This window comes from Prionailurus viverrinus, chromosome A3, assembly GCF_022837055.1.
Source record: "Prionailurus viverrinus isolate Anna chromosome A3, UM_Priviv_1.0, whole genome shotgun sequence".
Lineage (NCBI taxonomy): Eukaryota > Metazoa > Chordata > Mammalia > Carnivora > Felidae > Prionailurus > Prionailurus viverrinus.
The window spans coordinates 9,761,248-9,781,488 of record NC_062563.1 but is presented as its reverse complement, the minus strand read 5'-3'; the positions used below and the strand labels follow the sequence as shown (position 1 = coordinate 9,781,488).

The 20,241-nt window shown below is 45.9% G+C and overlaps 1 long non-coding RNA gene across 1 annotated transcript in view; it reads left to right on the top strand.

Annotated features, from left to right (window-relative positions):
• The window catches only part of LOC125161497 (uncharacterized), a 193,463-nt gene that overhangs the window by 90,027 nt on the left and 83,195 nt on the right, over positions 1-20,241 (top strand). The gene's annotated exons all lie outside the window — the stretch shown is intronic.

Genomic DNA, 20,241 nt, shown 5'->3' with positions numbered 1-20,241 from the left:
TTGAGCTGGTTGTGGGAACCTTCTTGCGGGGAGACTGTGAGGAATGCCAGTGTAGTGAGTCTATGCTGGGGGGTGTGGTCTCATAGATACCAAGCCTACCTGTGACCGCCAAGTCGCTAATTAGATGGAGGGGCAGTGGTGGGAGTGAGAGGGTGCAAATACCGTGTATCTCCTGCCTGGGGAGGGGAGAGGTTGTCCTCCTCCTGTTTGGGAATGTGAGAAGGGTGTGGGGGTGTGGGCGGTGGGTGAAGGTCACCTTGGTATTGCTCGTGAAAGCACCAAGGGAAAACGACCTCAAAGGAAGGGAAACAGTTGTTGCCAACTGAACTATCATCAGAGGCCGAGCGGGTAACGGGAGTGTGGGAAGGGCTGGGCGTAAGAGAGGGAACGAGAAGTTCTCCGGTGACTCGGGTTTAGCAATTTCTGAACAGATACTTGGACCAATTCCACTGTTCCTGGATACTTCTATTCACAGGTTTTCTTCTTCCCCTATTAATTTCTGATTTGGCTGCCAGGGCCATTCTGCCCCTATTATCTTTAATTAGGGTCTTTGCCATCTTTCATCAGCAGGGGCCGGGCAGGCGATGCCAAGGTGCCCGAGGGCTCTGTGTGGGCACCTAGGTTAATGTCGGGCCGTGCTGGAGTCATAAAGTGTGCAAGAGTCACTCATTGGACCGGACCCCCATTTTATGTTTAATTATCTTAAACGTTGCAAGCTCAGCTCTTAGGCTTGCCAGGGTCTGTTGGGTAGAGAGAATGTTGATGGACTCACCTTTGAGTCCCTCCAGAGGGCCAAAGGGTAGACCCGAATGAGGCTACAAAGACCAAAAGGTCTTACAGCAGGACTTAGGTGACGGAACCGGACAAAATTACCATCGGATCCAGCCTTTGCTGTTGAGAAAACATCCGGAGGCAGAACCTTAATTGAACCAACTGCTCAGGAGCCTGGGTATTTAGCGGACGTGAAACCGTCTGGGATGAACCCCTGGGATTGGTTTCTCCCTCTGGGTGTGTGGGGATGGGTCAGGGAAGGAACAGGTGAATATGGAAGCCCTCGGATGAATACGGCCTCGAATAATAAAATACGGCTGCAACGCACCGTCTCCTGTTTGTCTAAACACGTGTGCCCAGCAGTTAAAAGCAATGAGGAGGAAGGAAGTCTTTCACCAGGAAGAGCGGAATAGGGGAGTGGAGGCCCTGGGCCTTCACGTGGTACTTCTCCTGATCACTGACACCCGTGTGCTCATAGCAGCCCGCAGAGCTACAGCCACCAACCCCAGTATTTGTCACTGTCACTTCCCAAGTGCTTGGCATTGTTCAGGAAATTGTATGTGTAAAGCAGACCTGCCTGCGTCCAACTTCGACAAGGGAACAGCCGTGCAGGGGTGCTTGAAACTGAAACAGGCTTATGTGTCCTATGATGTGCCCCAGCAAGAGCCATAAATAATTGTGACAAGTTTTTTTTCCCATCCCATGTGACAGTCCTTGACTCTGCCTCCTGTCTCCTCTCCCCTCTGCCTCATAGACTAGACCTGCCAGGCTGTGTGATGATAGATGTTACCGGGCAGCAAATGACAGCTGGATAGATTTTTTAGTTGGTGCTTTAGAGGGAATCAGATATGCTGTATAAAGCAATAAAAAAAGCACACTCACAAGGTGGATTAAAAATAGCTAGCACAGCAGTAACCCACTTTGTTGTTTATCAAAAGTTAAATCTTACATGGTAAGTCCCAGTGATGTGTTAATTTTTCAGGCTTCTGTCAGAGTGACGCTGACGACAGCCCCTAAAAAAAAAAAAAAAAGAAAAGAAAAGAAAAGAAAAAAGAGAAAAGAGCAGGGATAAAAGCAGTTGACCATTTCTGTATTTTATATATATATATTTGTCTAATGGGACGAAAATACCTTCTTTTCTTCTTTAAATGGTATCGAAGGAGAGAATTGGGCTCTGGGTGCCGTGCCATATTGCTGTGATTTTTTCCCCATTCTTTTCGATCTTGAATTTCAAACACAAAATTATTCTACCCTTGTTCAATTAAATCATTATTATTACTTCTTAAGCATTGCTCGTCTTCCTCCACACACTCTATTGATCTAGATTCTGCGTGACAAATGGTCTGGTTTCCCAGCCACCTTGGAAATGTCATGTAAGCGTCAACAAAACTACTTAGCGTATGTTTTATAAAGAATTACAGCCTCCTCCGGATTACTCAGACTTTCATCTCGGGCAAGCCGGCTTGGCTACCTTGTGTCTCGATGGATGTGCGGAGGTGCTGGGACATGATTCAGTGACCCGCCCCGCTCCCCAGTTCACATTCGTGACAGCCTGCCATGTGCTTAGTCACCGCATCTCTGTCTTCCCCTGCACTATACGGGGGGTGGCTGTGCTGTAATTTAAGAGTGCCCAGTATATCAGATCATGACTATTTTCCCCCTTGATTTTTCTGATGGATCACGTTAGCAAGGCTATAGCTCTCACCTGGCAGCGTGTGGGCATGAGGAGGCTAGGAAGCACAGAATGTTTCTCAGAAAAATATGTCGTTCGGGCTACGTACCAGGCAAAAGGGATAATTTGAGTTCTGCCTCTCTAATTCAAATTTGGGGATAGTTCAGCACCAGTACGGTCGCATTCCCGGCAATATCAGCGGTGGTGTTGATTATTTTGATTGTGGTAGCATTATCTCTATAGAACAATTTCCATAGTAAAATGTACATTCTGTGGCTCTATCGCTCAACTGGTTCATTTTTTTCCAGCAGACATGAATTGATGGGATGTGAGAGTGGCTCGAAAATATAATGAAATGGTCAACAGGGCAGGTTTGAGGATCCTGTTGCCAGAATTCAAATTCCATGTCATTTTCTGACTTCCTGGGCGGCCTTAGTGAGTTATTCCTGGGCGGCCGAATAACTCCCTGCGCCTTAGTATCTTTAGCTGGAGGATGGGGGTGCTAACTACCCCATATAATACAGTTGTTTCGAGGGCCGAATTGTCTTGGTACAATCCCTGACAGCACGTGTTGAATAAATATTATTTTAGTTATTACAGTAATTATTACTTAGTATAATCATTACTGGGGTGGTTTTACGCAGGTTACCCGCATCTCTCTGCTCCTCGTCTTTCTGATTTGATGACTGTGTGTTCGATGGGTGGATGGAAAGTTACTTTAGGAATGGAGCCCTCTCTGAGCTTAAAGAAACCATAACAATATACACTGATCCTGTGTCGGTAGTTTTCGATAAACCGTCCTAGTGTATGGGAGAATATTCTATAGATCACTGATAATGCTTTTTGGCAAATATCATCTGTTCCTTAATGGGAAAGAATCTTAAATGAGATGCTTTGTGTAGACATAGCTAGTGGAGTACTGAATTTTTTAAACTTTTATTTATTTTTGAGAGAGAGAGAGAGAGAGAGAATGCGAATGCATGGGTGAGGGAGGGGAAAAGAGAGAGGGAGAAAGAGAGTCCCAAGCAGGCTCCACACTCAGCATAGAGCCTGGTGTGGGGCTCAATCTTACAAGCAGGACATCATGACTGGAGCTGAAATCAAGAGCTGGCTGCTTAACCAACTGAGCCACCCAGGTGCCCCTACATGAATTTGCTAGTCAGACTTGCTTTTCTACTCTTCCCTGCTCACCATCTAGCTACCTTACATAATGGTACCAAAGACCTCTTTGAGTTGTAAGCATAAGACATAGGCAGGTTATAATCTGCTTCCAGAATCATTGAAAAAAAATTTTTGCACTGTGATTCATAGTGAGGGGTACAATCATTGTGACCCAGCATGTGCGCACACACACAATATACGTACATTGTGTTGAAGTGAATGTTCCACAGGATGCCAGTTCTCCTTCCCACATGGGATACACTCTGGTATCTTCAATTCCTTTCTCTGTCATTAAAAAAAATTGTTTTAATGTGTATTTTTTAGAGAGAGAGAATGAGCAGACTAGGGGCAGAGAGAGAGGGAGACGCAGAATCCGAAGCAGGCTCTAGGCTCTGAGCTGTCAGCACAGAGCCTCATGCGGGGCTCAAACCCACGAACCCTGAGATCATGGCCCAGGCCAAAGTCGGCCGCCCAACCGACTGAGCTACCCGGGTGCCCCCTTTCTCTGTCATTTTTAAAAAGTAGTGCTCTAGACCAGAAGTTGGCAAACTTTTTCCTGTAAAAGGCCGGATAGTAAGTATTTTTGGCTTTGAGGACTAACTCCCAACCACTCAACTCCGCCACTGTAGAGTGAAGAGATCATAGACCGCACAATCAGCTGAGCATGACTGTGTCCCCCAAAAGACTTTGCTTATGGGCACTGAAATTTGAATTTCATGTGTTTTTCTTGTGTGCGTCACGAAATAGGACTCTTGATTTTTTTCAACCATTGACAAATATAACAATTGTTCTTGAGTGGGGGGGGGGGCGGGCAAGATGGGCCAAGTAAAATGGGAGACATAGGCTTCCACTTACGGCAAGAACAAGTCAGGGGGAAGAGAGGTAGCTTATGGGGACCAGGGCCAATGGTATCGTAATGGTGTCGTATGGGGACAGATGGCGGCTCCCCTCGTGATGCGTTGTGCACCTGAAACTAATGTAACATTGCATGTCAACCGTACTGCAATTGAAAAAAAAAATTAATGTAAAAATCCACGGAAACGTGGATGGAAATTAGATTCTGTGTTTTCAAAGCATTATTTTTTTTTCTGAAATATTCAACATTGTCTACGAAAATTATAAAGCCAATGCAAAAAATTAGTGAGTATTAAAAATACTAACATTAATGGGCATGAAACATTTTATTTAACTTTTTGAATCTACGTAAACCTTATTCTATATGTCAATAAAGTTTAAAACGACTGAAAAAATAGCCACCATCCTTAACTTGCAGGCTGTGGGGAACAGACAGTGGGCTGGATTTGGCCCCTGGGTCGGAGTTTGCTGATCCCTGCGGTAGTCCAGTGAATGGACTTGATGAACCCTAGTTTATAGGACACTCTTCCTGAGTGTTTTCCAACGCGACTTTGAAGAGATAGTTGGGCAGGGGTGTAAACAGTTGCTAATGGAAAGCCAGCATCGTTGTTCAAGTGGATTTGTGAGACCCCAGAGTGAAAGAAGATGTTTACCTTTAGCAGAAGTTCTGTGACCCAATGGCATACCCCACACCCCATGACTGTGTAAAAGCGGTCCCATAAGGCTGCCACCCCCTGTTGTTTGACCACCGACACACTTCACAAAACATCTCTGGGACTTGGGTTCGGAGTGATATCCCGGTGGGAGCCCTATTTCAAAGCAGGAATCTGGGGAGTCACCCTCTTTCACTGCTGGCAAGCGTTATGCGTAGGGATGCACGGCACTCATGAGTGAGAAAGTTCTTTGGCTGTGAGTGGTGTCTCAGTTAAGGAACCCATTTTGGAGGCTCCTCTGTGCACAGTACAGGGACAAAGTGACAAACCTAATTCTGTATTCTTGGGGGATTTACAGATGAATTTGAACTTGGTTAAAGGCAACAGGTCAACACGTACACACACACACATACACACAAACATGGTCTCATTCAAACGGGAGCCTCAAGTGTTGCTAATATCACAACAGGGGTAGCAACGAGAATACCTACAAACATTTTACCATTTTGTAGTTTTCCTGTTGTTTTCACATAGGTCATTTTGTTTGATTCTAACAACAGCTTTGTGAGATGGAGTAACTTCTCTGAGGTCCCACCTTCAGTGAGGTGCCAGGCTGAGGATGCAGGTCTTAAGAATTCTTATGGTTTCCACTAACAGTAGTGGAAATACTTTGAAAAGGAGGAAAGTGTCAAGTGGGTTCTAGAAAGTCTCATGGCCATAGATTCTCAAGAGAATCTGGAGATTCTCCAGGTGTACTGCAGGTGTATTTGTGTGTGTGTGTGTGTGTGTGTGTGTGTGTGTGTGTGTGTGTGTGCGCGCACGCGCATGCACACCCTTACACAGGTAATGTTGATTTTGGAAAAGAGCACAGGAGTGGAAATATAAGTTCTGTGTAGGAGACAGCAAAGCCCTTTAAAAGGACCACCGATGGTTGCTGAATTAAAACCAACCAAGGAACCAACCCACCAAACCACTCAAATAACTCTTTAAGCCCTGTCGCCCCAAAAAGGCAATTCCAAGTGAGAACCCTGGAGTTAAAATTCACCTCCTGGGGCGCCTGGGTGGCTCAGTCGGTTAAGCGTCCGACTTCAGCCAGGTCACGATCTCGCGGTCCGTGAGTTCACGATCTCGCGAGATCTCGAGTGATCTCGCGTGAGTTCGAGCCCCACCCCGTCGGCTCTGGGCTGACGGCTCGGAGCCTGGAGCCTGTTTCTGATTCTGTGTCTCCCTCTCTCTCTGCCCCTCCCCTGCTCATGCTCTGTCTCTGTCTCAAAAATAAATTAAAAAAACATTAAAAAAAATTAAAAAAAAAATGCACCTCCTAATAACCACCCTGGCACCAGCTTCCTGTCTCACAGCTGTCGGATGGTCTACTGTGAAACCGTTCGAGTAACATAAAAACTACCATCAAATCCTTTGACGTTGTGTCTGAAATTAGCCAGCAAATCAGGAAACGAGGAGAAACGTTGTTCACCTTTGGCCTGTCCCCAAGAGATGAATTGAGTGCCAAGTCCCTTTATGATTCTGTTTTCTCCAGGAGAACTTTCATGAAGATAATTCGTCTCTGTTGAAAAAACATTTTAGCAGCCTTGAAAAAGAAGGTTTGCGTAGTTCAAGAAGATGTAGATAAAGGGGGCCCCGTCACTTCGAGTTTTTGGAAGTCGAGAGGGCGCCATGGTTTCAACTCTATGAGTAGTGAAAAGAGGCGACAACTGACCTGAGGTCATGGCACTATTTCCAGTGAGAGAACCAACCCCCCCCCCCCCCCCCCCCCGCTTCGAAAAAGGGTGCTGCACATTTAAAACTCCTATCTCCTAGTGCCTGGGGATTAAGTGTTCCGCACAGCCCCTGGAAATCTGTAATGTTAACAGGTTTGATTATTCTTGCCAGCATATGCCTACCTTCCACAATTTTGAAAACAGGGTCGAGTGAGTCGGTTGCTTTGTTTTCTGTTTTCTGTGTTTTGCAGCGTGAGTCTATGAATTAATGGACGTCAAGTGCAGCTGACTTAGGAAGTTAGCGGTTTGCGCAGCGATGCCTAGGCGAGCGGGGCGCTTGGTTAGGTCCCAGCGAGGCCTTCCTGCCGGCCCCGTCCCAAGTAACCTCCACCTCTCAGACGCTCTTCAGTACATCTTCCGGTCTTAATTCCTTCATGTCCCTTACAGGAGCCTGATGTCATCTTGTTGATGCATTCTCTACTGCCTGTGTCCATATTGTCACTCCCGTGAGAGCACGCCCCCCCTCCCCCCAGTTCTGCACGCGGGGTCAGCAAACCATGGCCCGCGGGCCGTATCCGGCCTGCTGCCTGTTTTGTGTGGCCCAGAAGCTAAGAATACATTTTATATATTTTTAAATGGTTGGAAAAAAAAAAACCCATCAAAAGGATAGTATTTCGTGACCTGTGAAACTTATGCGAAATTCAGGTTTCAGTGTCCATATGGAAAGCTTTACTGGCACCCCGCCACGCCCATTCATTTATGGATTGTCTGCAGCTGCTGCAACACACAGACGCAGAGGTGAGGACTTGTGATAGAGACGGTCTGGCTGCCACGGAGCCTAAAATATTTCCTGTCTGGAGCTTTGCAGACAAAGTTTGCACACCCCTGCTGTGTGCCCAGCACCGTGCTGGGTAATGCGTAAGCGCCCAATAAACGTGGCAGGCGAATGAACCAAGAGCCGAGTGTGGGGCACGTTATTTCCCCATGTCCCTTCCCTGCCCCTAATAAACAAGGAAAAGGAACAGATGACTTTTGACCGCCCCCAGTTCAGCAAACTTCCCTTCCCCAAAATGTCAGCTCTTAATCCCCTTAATAAAAAGGCCCGTGTAACCGAGAGAATACATTCAGAATCCTCCGCGGTACAAGAAGACGGTCTGAAAATAACAAGGGGAAGAAATGTACTAAACGCATCTGCACACACACAAAGTTGCTAGGGAAACATAGCAGTTCCCTGCGAACACCCAGCACCATCACATTTATAAAGAATTGACAAGGGCTGACCTTTGTCTTCTCTTTTTCTGCCTGCTTTTTACCAGGCACAGAAGAGCCCTGTGGCTTGGATGATGCTTTTGATAGGCAGATTTTTGGATCCTGTGCTGTCTGCCGGATGAGGGGGTCCTGCTTTACGGCTCTGCTAAGACCTAGAAAAATCTTTTATGAGTGTCACCTCCAGAACGACCCAGTCTATGCAATTGAAAGGTGCATTTTCACATTGGGATTTGGCTTCTATAGTCCTGAGGCGAGAAATGACATATTTTGTTGCATTATTTAAATATTCCTGCTGAACACCAAATTAAAAATATCCATTAAAGGTTTATTTGATATCTTCCTAATTATTGCCCATTGCACATTTGACAAATTCTTTACACATTTTAATAATTGCGACTTTCTTTGGAAGTGACACAAAAACAATTACTTTTTCGAAATTCCACTGTGTATATGCTTTTGAAACTACATAGCCATTAAAAACAGTCTGTCGAATTAAAGGTTGGGCAATTAATTAAGTGCAAATTCTGTAAAACTGGACCAAGGAGAAAATTCATCAAACCTATGAAATATGACCTATCTTGTCCAAAAGACAAATATGTTTAAACAAAAGATGAAAATTGATGACAAAATTACGGGTAGCAAAATGCACACAGAGCAAATATAAGACAGCTGTACTTGGTTTCTGCGTGTTGGGTTTACCCTTACAGGATTCATGATTCATTACCTTCATGGTCTTGTAAAACTTTGCGCAGTTAATCTCCAAAGTACTGTATCTGGAATAATAAAAGTTCTCAGGAAGAGCATGGAAGGCTGTTATATTAGCGATTTGCTGGTCTGTAGAGGAGCCTGATGAAATGCAACCCAGTTTGGGGACAGGCAGCCCAAGGGGTGGGCCCCCCGAGGAAATTGAAACCCGGGTTGCCCGCGTGGGCGCTTCCTTCTGTTTCTCTCCTTTCGGACCTTCTGGCGTGGCCTTGCCTTCCTTCCTCACTCACATGAGTTTTCAGTATCAGAAGCCCCCACTGCACGTTCATCTAGAAAGGACTCTGCCCGTGATAGGGCTTTGGCTCTTACCAAAGTGACAGTGCTTGGCTCTCACCATTGACAACTGCTGGGTGCGTTCGGAGCGTCCGTTGGGGGCGACCAGGAGGCAGAACGGTATTTACAGGGGCTGGGTCTGTAAGGGGCCCCGCACTCGTGCATTACAAGTTCTGGGTATTACACTCACTGAGCGTTCAGGGTCAAGAATCCACATCAATCCTTGTGTGAGGTGGACGGAAGAGGGAGGTGGATTTTCGGGCTGTGGGGATTGTTAAGGATACAAGGCTGTTATTTCCATATTAAAATGTAATGGTCTCATTAAAGTTAAAACCACTGTTAAACTTGATTGAGTAAATTAGTTAATTAACCATAGCATCCAGAGCATTCCTCCGGGGCATACCTCTATTCCTCAAGATGCTGAACTCAGCTCAGAGTATCTTATCCAGGGTAGTGTGATAACACTCATCGTGGACTGACTTATGGCAGAATCTGTTAAAAAAAGAAATCAAAAGCTACAAGGTGAGGGTGTTACTCGGTGTTAAAGGAATATGAAAATAGCCTCCAACGAAAGAATTTTATTTTTATGCTGAAATCTCTCAAGATGTTCTTGATTAAAAAAAAAAGCACCTGATAAGCAGTTTGTGGAGTGTTTTAGCCAGCAGACTAGAGGGCTTTTTTCTTCTTGATTATTCTGCCTCACTTTCCTTCTCTTTGCTTGAATATCCAAAGACATCTCTCTGTGGGGTCAGACAGAACTTTTCCAAAGCTTTTTTTTTTTTTTTTTTTGGGGGGGGGGAGGTTTGTGTTTAAGTAAGTGTTTTGAATCAGGGTTGCAGTGAGTTTTTGTGGGTGAATGAATGGACGGGGCAAATTTAGGAGACATCTCAAATTTGCTGTTGCAAGCCTGGTCTTGACATGTCAGTGCTCATTGGGTTGGCTACCCATGACGCAGACGGCCGAAGGAACCATTGAAAGAAGTTCCTGAAATTTGATAGCAGTCAGCCCAATTCCTGGTATGTCTTCGTTTCTGCAAATATACAATAATAATGATGAGCAACTACCTCCTCAGGGTGTCGTAAGCGTTAAATGCGGGAATACATGTAAAGTGCTTAGAATAGTATCAGGCATATGAAAATTCCCAGTAAGTACTGACTCTTATTAGGGTCACTAGAGTCAGTAGAGAGAGGAGGGTGGACAGGGATGAAGAATGGTCCAGAGGCCATGTGGGCTAGAACATTTGCTCTGCTCATCACCTCCCAGATAGGCTTTTTCTTGGGTGCTGTGTGCACATAAAGGGGCCAGGGAATCAATCTCCAGACACTGAAGGGCCAGGAAACCTGGGTTTTATGTGACCTGTCTTTTTTACCTGCTCTCCTTGAACATAATGAATGGCCTAATCAAAGCCTGGGAGGGAGCGGTATTTGGGGTAGGGTCCTGCAGATGCGGATATGAAGGTTGACTCTCAGACAAGTCTTGTAAATCCAACGCGTAGAGGGGTCCGCAATAAACAGTAAACCAGAACCTGGACGTGACTGATCTTCTCACTCCATAGATACATATGGTGCCTGTTTACAGATTTAAAAAAATATTTAAACAATTTTTCATCACTATTAAAAAATAGAGTTTTCTATCTCCTACCCATTTAGGTTCCCCTAAAAAGGAGAATTTGAAGGATTTGAAAAGCAATCGTTGATTTTTGCTGTTCGGGCAGGAAACATAGTGAGAGGTTTGAGAAGAGGACACAGAAAAGGGAGGGAAACGTATGAAACGGTTTCCAAAAAGTCAACCAGGTCAGATGAATTATTTTCCGAAACTACAGGTTTGGAACGAAAACCAGGTAGCAGGAAACCTGCCAAAATAAATGACAGACCTGTAAAATGAATGATGGCATTTACCAGGCGCTAGATAACGTCTCTGCAACAACCGTGTGATGAACGGGCTGGTGTTTTCCCCATTGTGCAGGTGGCAAAACCAAGGCACAGAGGTTAAAAGACTTGCCCAAGGTCACCAAGCTCCCACGCGGCAGTGTTAGGATTTGAAACGATACAGTCTGACCTCAGAGCGCATCTTGTTACCCCTCTGCCCCGCTGCCTCGGTTTCAGTGCCCCTCGCTGAAGGTGGGAGAGCTTCTTAAGTCCCCGTGCCTCGCTTGCCAGTGTGGCTCAGGGGTCAGATGGTCTTGGCTGTTAGCTCCTGCTCTTTCATTATTCTATGTGTGATCTTGGAAAAGAGTGTTTATCTTCTCGGAGCTTTCATGAGGATAATAACCTGTGACATGAGGATAATAACGGGGACTATCTGTGGGTAGGTAGGAGCTGCCTCCCTGGTGTCTCCAGGGCTCACCTTGGAAGCACTTTGCTGTTGAGAGGAGACTCTCGGGTCCGCTGGTACCTTCTTCTTTCAAGCATCGGCATCTCTGCTTGGAAGTTCTCTCTGCCCAGCTGGCAGTGCTGGAGGTGATGCCCCCAGGCGCAACCTCTAAGTCATGGGGGTGGGAATTGATGGATAAACATCCCACATCCTCACCGCCCCCCAGGGGGACGACACTTTGTCCCACACATCTCTCGGGGGCGGGGGGGGGGGGGATCCTGAGTTAGATTTGGCTCCAGACACCCCCGGTGGCAACCAGCTTATTATAGCACCCTTTATGGCTTTCCTCCCTTCCGCAAGTCCCCCTCCCAAGCCTTCGCTAGATTCCCGCCCTAACTTCTCAAATAAATGCCTTCTTTCCAAATCCTTCGAGTTCCCCTTCGGGGAGAACCCGAACAAAGGCACCAGCTTTTAGGTGGGTTAGGAGAATTCAGCGAAACAATGTGTGTAAATAGTGGACGGCTGGCATGTTGCAAATGCCCAAGTTAGCCATCCGTCTCATTATGTATCGATCATGATTTCATTATCGGAAGATATGACTGAATTGAGAAGCTGTCATAAAGAGTCTGGCTCCCTTTCCTGGATGCTTGACGGCTGACAACTTTTAAAACTCACGCAGCCTTTTTCTCCTGCCCCACATCTGGGCAAGCGGATAAGAAAGCCCAGGCGATCCCTACTTGGTTGCCGGCAGGAATCTTAGACCACACATGGAAACCCTCGTGGAGATCACCTCTAAACCACCACAAAAACCCCAAGTCGCGCTCCTTTCTTTGTTCTCCCAAGGCCTTTTGGACCTGCTCCGAAGCCTCCCCTGCTCACCCAGAGAGCCGTATTATGCAAGTAGTAAACCTTTTCATACGCGCCTGATACGTATGCGGTGTCGTCAGTCTTGACATTTGAACCAGATTTTAGGTGAGCGTCCATCCTGTTTCTGTGGAGTGGCCACAATACAAGCAAGTGTAGTCCTTACCACAAAATGCACCACAGCACTCCCTAAGATAACAAAGACATCTGGGAGGTTTAAACATTGGTGTTATTTATTCAAGGAGGGGCTCATGGGGGCAGTGGCGAGGGTTCAGGGCAGGGGTCTGGAGCTCAATGGCAGAGACGGAAGGGATGAGTCATGGAAGGCTGATGAAGGTCGAGACATCGATCCGCGGACAGTGAGCTCACCCTTCCCTTCTCAACAGCAAGAATAAACAGATCTGGGATTCATACACAGCTTTTGCTTAAAGGAAGGTGTACCTTTTTGACTGTTGCAACACATTCATCGGACACGGACACGGACACGGACTGGGATTTCCATGAGGAGAACTGGTGTTCCAGGGCGCAATCTGCATTGAACCTTACAGGACAGAAATTTATTTGGGGCTTAGGCCAATGGACAGGGTAGAAATACTGATCCTCAGAATGCAGCAAGACCATAGATGTTCTAAATTCGTATCCCATCGTTTGTGGAAAAAGAACCTCCATTTCGGTTTTCATAATTTCAGACCAGGTTGCCCCAATCCAGGGCACCGAATCAGAATTATATAACTTAGGTCCTCTTAGGTCCTCACCTCTCCAGTCAAGCGTTGGCACGTGTGTGCAAATTTAAAGGAAAGGCTGTTTGCTTCGTGATCCTGTGATCTTTAATTTTAACCTTTAAATTTAACAAACATTTCATCCTGATAACTTCTTAATGGACAACGAGGGAGAATTCTTTCCAAGACTGTAAAAATCTTAATTTCACCCTATAGGTTTGTTTTAACTAATAAAAAATTCTGCTTCGTATAAACATTTAAATGTGAATGATGTTAGTAGTCAAGGATACTGTGCAACTAGTTGCTGGAAACATTATACAGATTTATAGATTTCGTACATTTCTGCACATTTAAAACATGAATGAAGTTAGGATGTTACAAGTAGACTTTTTATTTCAAAAATTGCTTTAAAACCAAGGCACTCCTTTATACAAAAATTACAGAGAGAGGGGCGCCTGGGTGGCTCAGTCGGTTAAGCGTCCGACTTCGGCTCAGGTCACGATCTCACGGGCCGTGGGTTCGAGCCCCGCGTCGGGCTCTGTGCTGACAGCTCGGAGCCTGGAGCCTGTTTCCGATTCTGTATCTCCCTGTCTCTCTGCCCCTCCCCCGTTCATGCTCTGTCTCTCTCTGTCTCAAAAATAAATAAACGTTAAGAAAAAAAAATTACAGAGAGATCGCTCATGAGAGAGACACAGGTGACATGGATAGGCTCATGGTTAAAATGCAATCACAACAAAGAAGTATTTGGCAGGAGGAAAAAAATATCAGAATCCCAAGATGTTCGAATTCTGGCATCCTTGCTGCAATCGACAGTGCTCGCTGGGGAGACAAATTAGAGCAGGTTTTTGGTTTTTAATTGGGAAGAGAGTGGGCATGGACTGAAATAAAAGTAGCAGAATGTCATTCCCTCTGCGACAAGTGGGTGCCTGTGTTCACCCTTGTTCCCTTGGAATTCCCATCTCCTACACGCCGGTGGCTCCCTCTGAGAAGCTTTAAGTCTCAGCCTGAGGGATCACTCTCACCACGGGAATGTGAGCCCGTGCTTGTGGGCGCAGTTGGTACATAAATAGCTGAGCCTTCTCGCCCTTATGTAGGAGACTTCTGGGTTGTGTGCCATAAGTCTTCCCAAAGCCCTCAGTAGGAATGAACCCCAGTTGCTCACAGCATCGCTCATTCATTCATCCTTTATGGAAGGGCTCCTACCCTTTGTTCACTGCCTCATGCTCCCCTTCATCATGATCCTGGGATCACCCTCCAGGCCTTGTCTCTCTGGGGGAACCAACCTAAGATAACTTCCAGGAATGCATTTGTCTGGTGTCCATTTTTTGCATCCATCCCTCCTTTCCTTTCTCCCCCTCGTATTTTTATTTTTTTTTAAATGTTTATTTATTTTTTTGGAGAGACACAGAGAGAGAGAGACAGAGAGAGAGAGCGCGAGACAAAGACAGCATGAGTGGAGGAGGGGAAGAGAGAGTGGGAGAGAGAGAATCCTGAGTATGCTCCGTGCTGTTAGCACAGAGCCCGATGCAGGGCTTGATCCCACGACCTTGAGATATCACAACCTGAGCTGCTATCAGGAGTGGGAGACCTAACCCTCCGAGCCACTCAGGCATCCCTCCCCCTCATATTTTTAGAATTTTTTAAAAATATAATTTATTGTCAGATTGGCTTCCATACAACACCCGGTGCTCATCCCCACAGGTGCCCTCCTCCATGCCCATCACCCACTTTCCCCTCTCCCCCCGCCCCCCATCAACCCTGTTTGTTCTCTGTATTTAAGAGTCTCTTATGGTTTGCCTCCCCCCTTCTCTTTTTGCAGCTGCCCTCCTATTTTTAATACCAGCTGTGTGCGCAGTGTTGGTTGGTGGAGGCTAGGAAGCTCCCAGTCAAGTAGACTCTAGTGAGAGAGACAGATGGGATAGTAGATACCGAGTTCAACCTTTGGGAATTCAACGAACACGAAGTATGAAAAGTAAGAGACAGAAATAATGATTTCAGTGGCTGTTATTCCACTCATAAATGCAGACCCTAGCTGGAATATGAGGTGGGAAGAGGAAGCTGGGGTTTTCTCAGGAAGCCTCGGGTTGTGTGTACCTCTCAGAGAACATCTCCTGTTGAGTGCGATTTCTCACATCTAAAGATCCAACATGCTTCTGTTTTTCTTGCAATGTGGTCTTGAAACGCGAGCCAACTACTTTATGAGGGGCCTAACCGAAGGCACAGTGGCTTTTTTTTCCCACCACGGGAGGGAAAACTAGCTGTGACGGTCCGGGCGAGACTGTCTGTCCCTCTGTATCACGGGACCTTCGTAAGGGATTTTGAAAGCTATTTTCTCCTTACATAATCTCTGCTCCAGGCTGATTTTCCAACCTGATTCTCTGAAGATGTGACTCCACCCTTGTCACAGGGCAGCGTGGTGGATGTTTTTGGGAAGGCCTGTGCTGACACACGCCTGCAGACCCGTGGCCCCTGGTCAGCCTGGGGAAGACGTCTCAGAGCAGGTGGAGTTTGGACGGAGTCTCTGAACCGAGGAGCCATTTGCCCAGGGTTTGGCAGAAGAATCTAACGCAGCTCTTAAACTTTTACCGCACAGTGTCGGCTTTGCCTTCCTCAGTCCCTCTACCCAGATCTTGTGGATTTCACCGAGATCTTGTGGATTTCACCGCCGTCCACATTGTAGACCGTCTGTGGCGCGTGGCTTGGAGACGATGAGACCGAGATTCCCCCAACCAGAGGTTCATTTCAGACCTCTGATGTGTGGACAGAACAACCCGGTGGGGCACTTTCCTGCCTGGCTGTTGTGTCTCCAAAAGATGTGTTAGACATGTCAACCTGCGAGCCTGGGTTCTCTGAGAAGCAGACGTGGGGCAGGGTGGACACACATGAGCTCACTGGGGGAAATACCTACAGAGGACAACAGGAGGGTCCTGGAGAGATGCGGGGAGAGCCACCAGCCTGCGGGAAGGGTCTGATTCAGGTGAAGAGAGGTGGGACGGAAGCTTCTAGTGAGTAGCGCAGTTCTGAGAACGTTCGACAAGGCTGATGAGCCGCAGCGGCCTGGTGGGCGAGGACCAGTCTCCTGGCCTCAGTACCCTGGTGCCTCAGTCACGGCTGGGAGCAGCCTGCGAGAAGCATGGCCTCTGTGAGAACGTGGTGGCGGGTCGGAGCACAGGGTCTGGGCTTGGTGGTCAGTTGTGCCCCACTGTCGGAGAGGCCCGACTTCACGGCCACCGTGATCGGTGCTCCCCGGCTGTGGAACACCTACCACAGAGAGTACTGGAAACAGTTTTATGTAGTGCGTTGAATTGTTTGGTATTCAGATTATTCTTTTGATAATTCTCATTCATTCTGGTACATGCAGGAGAAAGACTCAGGTGGATGTTATCGTTTTTAATCCCCCCCCCCCCCCTTTTAGCAATAGGCAAGCCTCAGGCTTATAAACTTTAGCAAGTTACAGTATCCAGATAACACTGAATACTTGTATTCGCTGTTTTGTTTTCATGGGTATTTATCATCCTGGGGGATTTCAGTGCATCTCCATTTATGGCTGATGATACTGATTTTCAATTTCTCCTATTCAACCACATTTTTTTTCTTTAAAAGTAAATCTAAGCAAATAAATGGTAATCAACTTAAATAAAATGCGAAGTAACTCAATGGAGAGCAGGGGGTCTTGGGGAGGGGTGTGTGTGTTGGGGGGGGAGCTTATGGCGTGTTTTACAGATGCCTGCAGTTTGGATAACCTTGACTTAGGTCGGGGTTAAGACCAAGTAACTTGCTCGGTCCGGCTTCTCTCAAATTTTCGTAGCAAATGGCTCCCCGCCTCACCATTTTAAGTTATGCCCTTTTCAGTCTCGATGGGGTCACTGAAGGGACTGTCCGGTTTGCCAGTGTTTTCTGCGATCTCGTGGCTGGAGATGTTCACGCTGCTGCTCACCCTTTAAACAAATCCCCAGAGGACACATCCAGCTTGAATTTAGTTCTAGGGGGATCAAAAGTATTGTCTCTGAACGAAGGTGTATACTTTTTCCTGTCAGAAAAAGACAAGTATACCTGTCAGGATGCTTGCCTTACCTTCTAGAATCCTTAGGGCTGAATTTACTGCTTTTCTGTTCGCATCTGTTTCAGTCTGGCATCTGAAAGCACACCCTCTCTCTAGGTCCTTCAGAGGACTCTGTTATTTAAAAAGATCTGCAGAAGTCTCTCACGTCCCCGTGCCCTACCAGATGGTTCCTCCCATGGCCACGCGGACTGGCGACCTGTCTGTATCAGCTAGAAAAAGCAAGGTAGCACTCCGATCATAAACCAGCCCCCAACGTTAGTGACCTAAGAACAACAAATGTTGATTTCTTGCTCAAGCCTCATGCCTATTTCAAGTGAGCTGGGGGCTCGTTCTTAAATCTCCTCACTGAGAGAGCCTCCAGACAGAGCCTTTATTCCCTGCATGGTTTTTGGTTGTGAGGCCAGGGGAACAAAAGAACATGGGTGTTTATTCATATTATTCAAAAGGCATCACCAGAAAAGGGACGGAGGCCACGTCCGTTCGTATTCCATTGGCAAAAGCGAGTGTTGGGACCATGCTGAACTTGGAGGAGGCGAAAATAGGCACTTCTACCATTTTCCTGAAAGGTGGGGCACTGATGCATTGGTGAGTAGCCCTCGATATTCCCACACTGCCATACCTTTCCGCAGCCCTACGACCACCTCTTGATATCTCCGAGGCTTCCCGAGTCAGCCTTTGCTCCAGTCCATTTGTCTGACACGACCTGTGTTTAGTCATTGCTCTTCCTTCCTGTGATTGTCATCTAATCTTACTGGTGGTATTTTAACTCACATTGGACAACACCTGTGGTCCCTTGTTCCCCCAGTGCACCATTCAAGCAACGTTTTTGTTTGTAGCGGAGTTTTATTGCTGGTTTGGGGGGCAGTCAAGGGAAGTTACAACCCAGGGTAGCAAACGGCCTCAAACCGTTGCGTGTATACTTTGGGTAATTTGTTATTTTTATTGACTTAACTGTCGTGTCTCTGGTGCCCAGAACAGGGTATGGCACAGAACATGGGCTCAGTAACTATTTGGTGAATGAAAGCGTTCACATTATCCTGGACATTAAAAAAAATTTTTTTTAATGTTTATTTATTTATTTTTTTTTGAGAGAGAGAGAGAGAGAGAGACACAGAGTGTGTGTGGGGGAGGGGCAGAGAGAGAGAGAGGAAGACAGAATCCAAAGCAGGCTCCAGGCTCTGCGCTGTCAGCACAGAGCCCAAAGCGGGGCTCAAACCCACAAGCTGTGAGATCATGACCTGAACCGAAGTCAGATGCTTAACTGACGGAGGCACCCAGGTGCCCCTATCCTAGACATTTTTAGATCTTTTCCTGTCGCGTGGAATTTCCCGCAGGCTGACACCTCCTGAATGCCTTGCGTGTTTTCCGGAATCTCCTTCCATTCTCCTTTTCTTTTTTTTTTTTAAATTTTTTTTTTCAACGTTTATTTATTTTGGGGACAGAGAGAGACAGAGCATGAATGGGGAAGGGGCAGAGAGAGAAGGAGACACAGAATCGGAAACAGGCTCCAGGCTCTGAGCCATCAGCCCAGAGCCTGACACGGGGCTCGAACTCAGGGACCGCGAGATCGTGACCTGGCTGAAGTCGGACGCTTAACCGACTGCGCCACCCAGTCCCTTCCTATGGTTTACTCCAGACTTCCATACTATGAACTGAAAGGTCCCAGGTTTATGCTCAAAGTATCCTACCAAAGAAGTTTCCTAGGTTAAAAAAAGAGGGAAGGGACCTTCCTAGGGATGAATTACATCACATGCCTTGAAAGCAGACATGGTCTCAGTCAGTGCTTATTTTCAATACTATTTATTGCCTTTCTGTTAAAGTATATTTTAATTTGAATCGCTTGTGCCAAGATTTTTTGTTTTTCAGAGCAGGTGCGTGTATCAATAAATAGTTCATTCTTTTTTATTGTATTCTTTCTGCTGTGTGGATAATACCACATTTTGTTTTTCCATTCACCCGTTGATGTGCATTTGGGTTGTTCTCATTTTTTGGCTATTGTAAATCATATCGCCATAGGTTTTCATTTTTCCTTAGAGGGGATTTGCTGGATTATATGATAAGTGTATGTATTCTTAACTTGTTGAGAAACTATAGGTCTGTTTTCTAAAGTGACTGTGTCATTTTACCTTTCTACCAGTGGTATTTGAGGGTTCTAGGTGCTCTCCATGCTTACCAATTCTTGGTATTGCCAAACATTTATATTTTAGTTATTTTGGTGGATTTATAGGAGTGTCTATCCTTTGCGATTTTGATTTGCATTTTGGTAATGACCAAGGATGTTACATACATTTTCGTGTATTCCTTGATTATTTCTATGTATTGTTTTCATGAAGGGTCTGCTCAACTCTTTCACCTGTTTGTTTTTCCACCTGTTTGTTTTCTTTTTATTGAGACATTGTTTGCATATTCTGGACACGGGTCCTTTGCAAGATGTATGTTTTGCAACTATTTTTCTCTAGTACTTTATTTTTTTCTTTCTTGTACTTACTTGGAGTTTAATTTGCTCGGCTTTTTCTAGCTCCTTAAGGCAAAACTTAGGTCACTGATTTTAGACCTTTCTTCTTTTTTGATGTCAGCAGGGAGGACTACAGATTTCCCTCTGAGCCCTGCCATAGCGGCGTCCCCCCAATTTTGATATGTTGTGCTTCATTATTGATTTCTGATTTAATTCGGTTACGGTCAGAGTACATGTTTTGCGTGGATTTAATTTCTTAAATTTCTTGAGACTTTAAAAAATAGGCTTTTTAAAAATAGTTTTAGATTTACAGAAAAATGGAGATCAGACAGAGAGTTCTCATATCCCTTACACCCAGTTACCCCTATCCTATTATTACCGTCGTATATTAGTATGGTATGATCGTTACCGTCAGTGAACAAATATTGATACGTTATTGTTAATTAAAGTCCGTGGTTTATTTAGATTCCCTTTGTTTTTGTCTGTTGTTCCTTTTCTGTTCCAGGACCCCATCCAAGATGCCACATTACACTTAGTTATCCTGTCTGCTAGGCTCTTCTTGGCTGTGCTAGTTTCTTGGACTTTCCTTATTTTTCATGACCTTAAAAATTTTGAGGATTACTGGTCAGATACTTTGTAGGATGTCCCTTTATTGGAATGTGTCTTGTGTTTTTCTCATGATAAGACTGG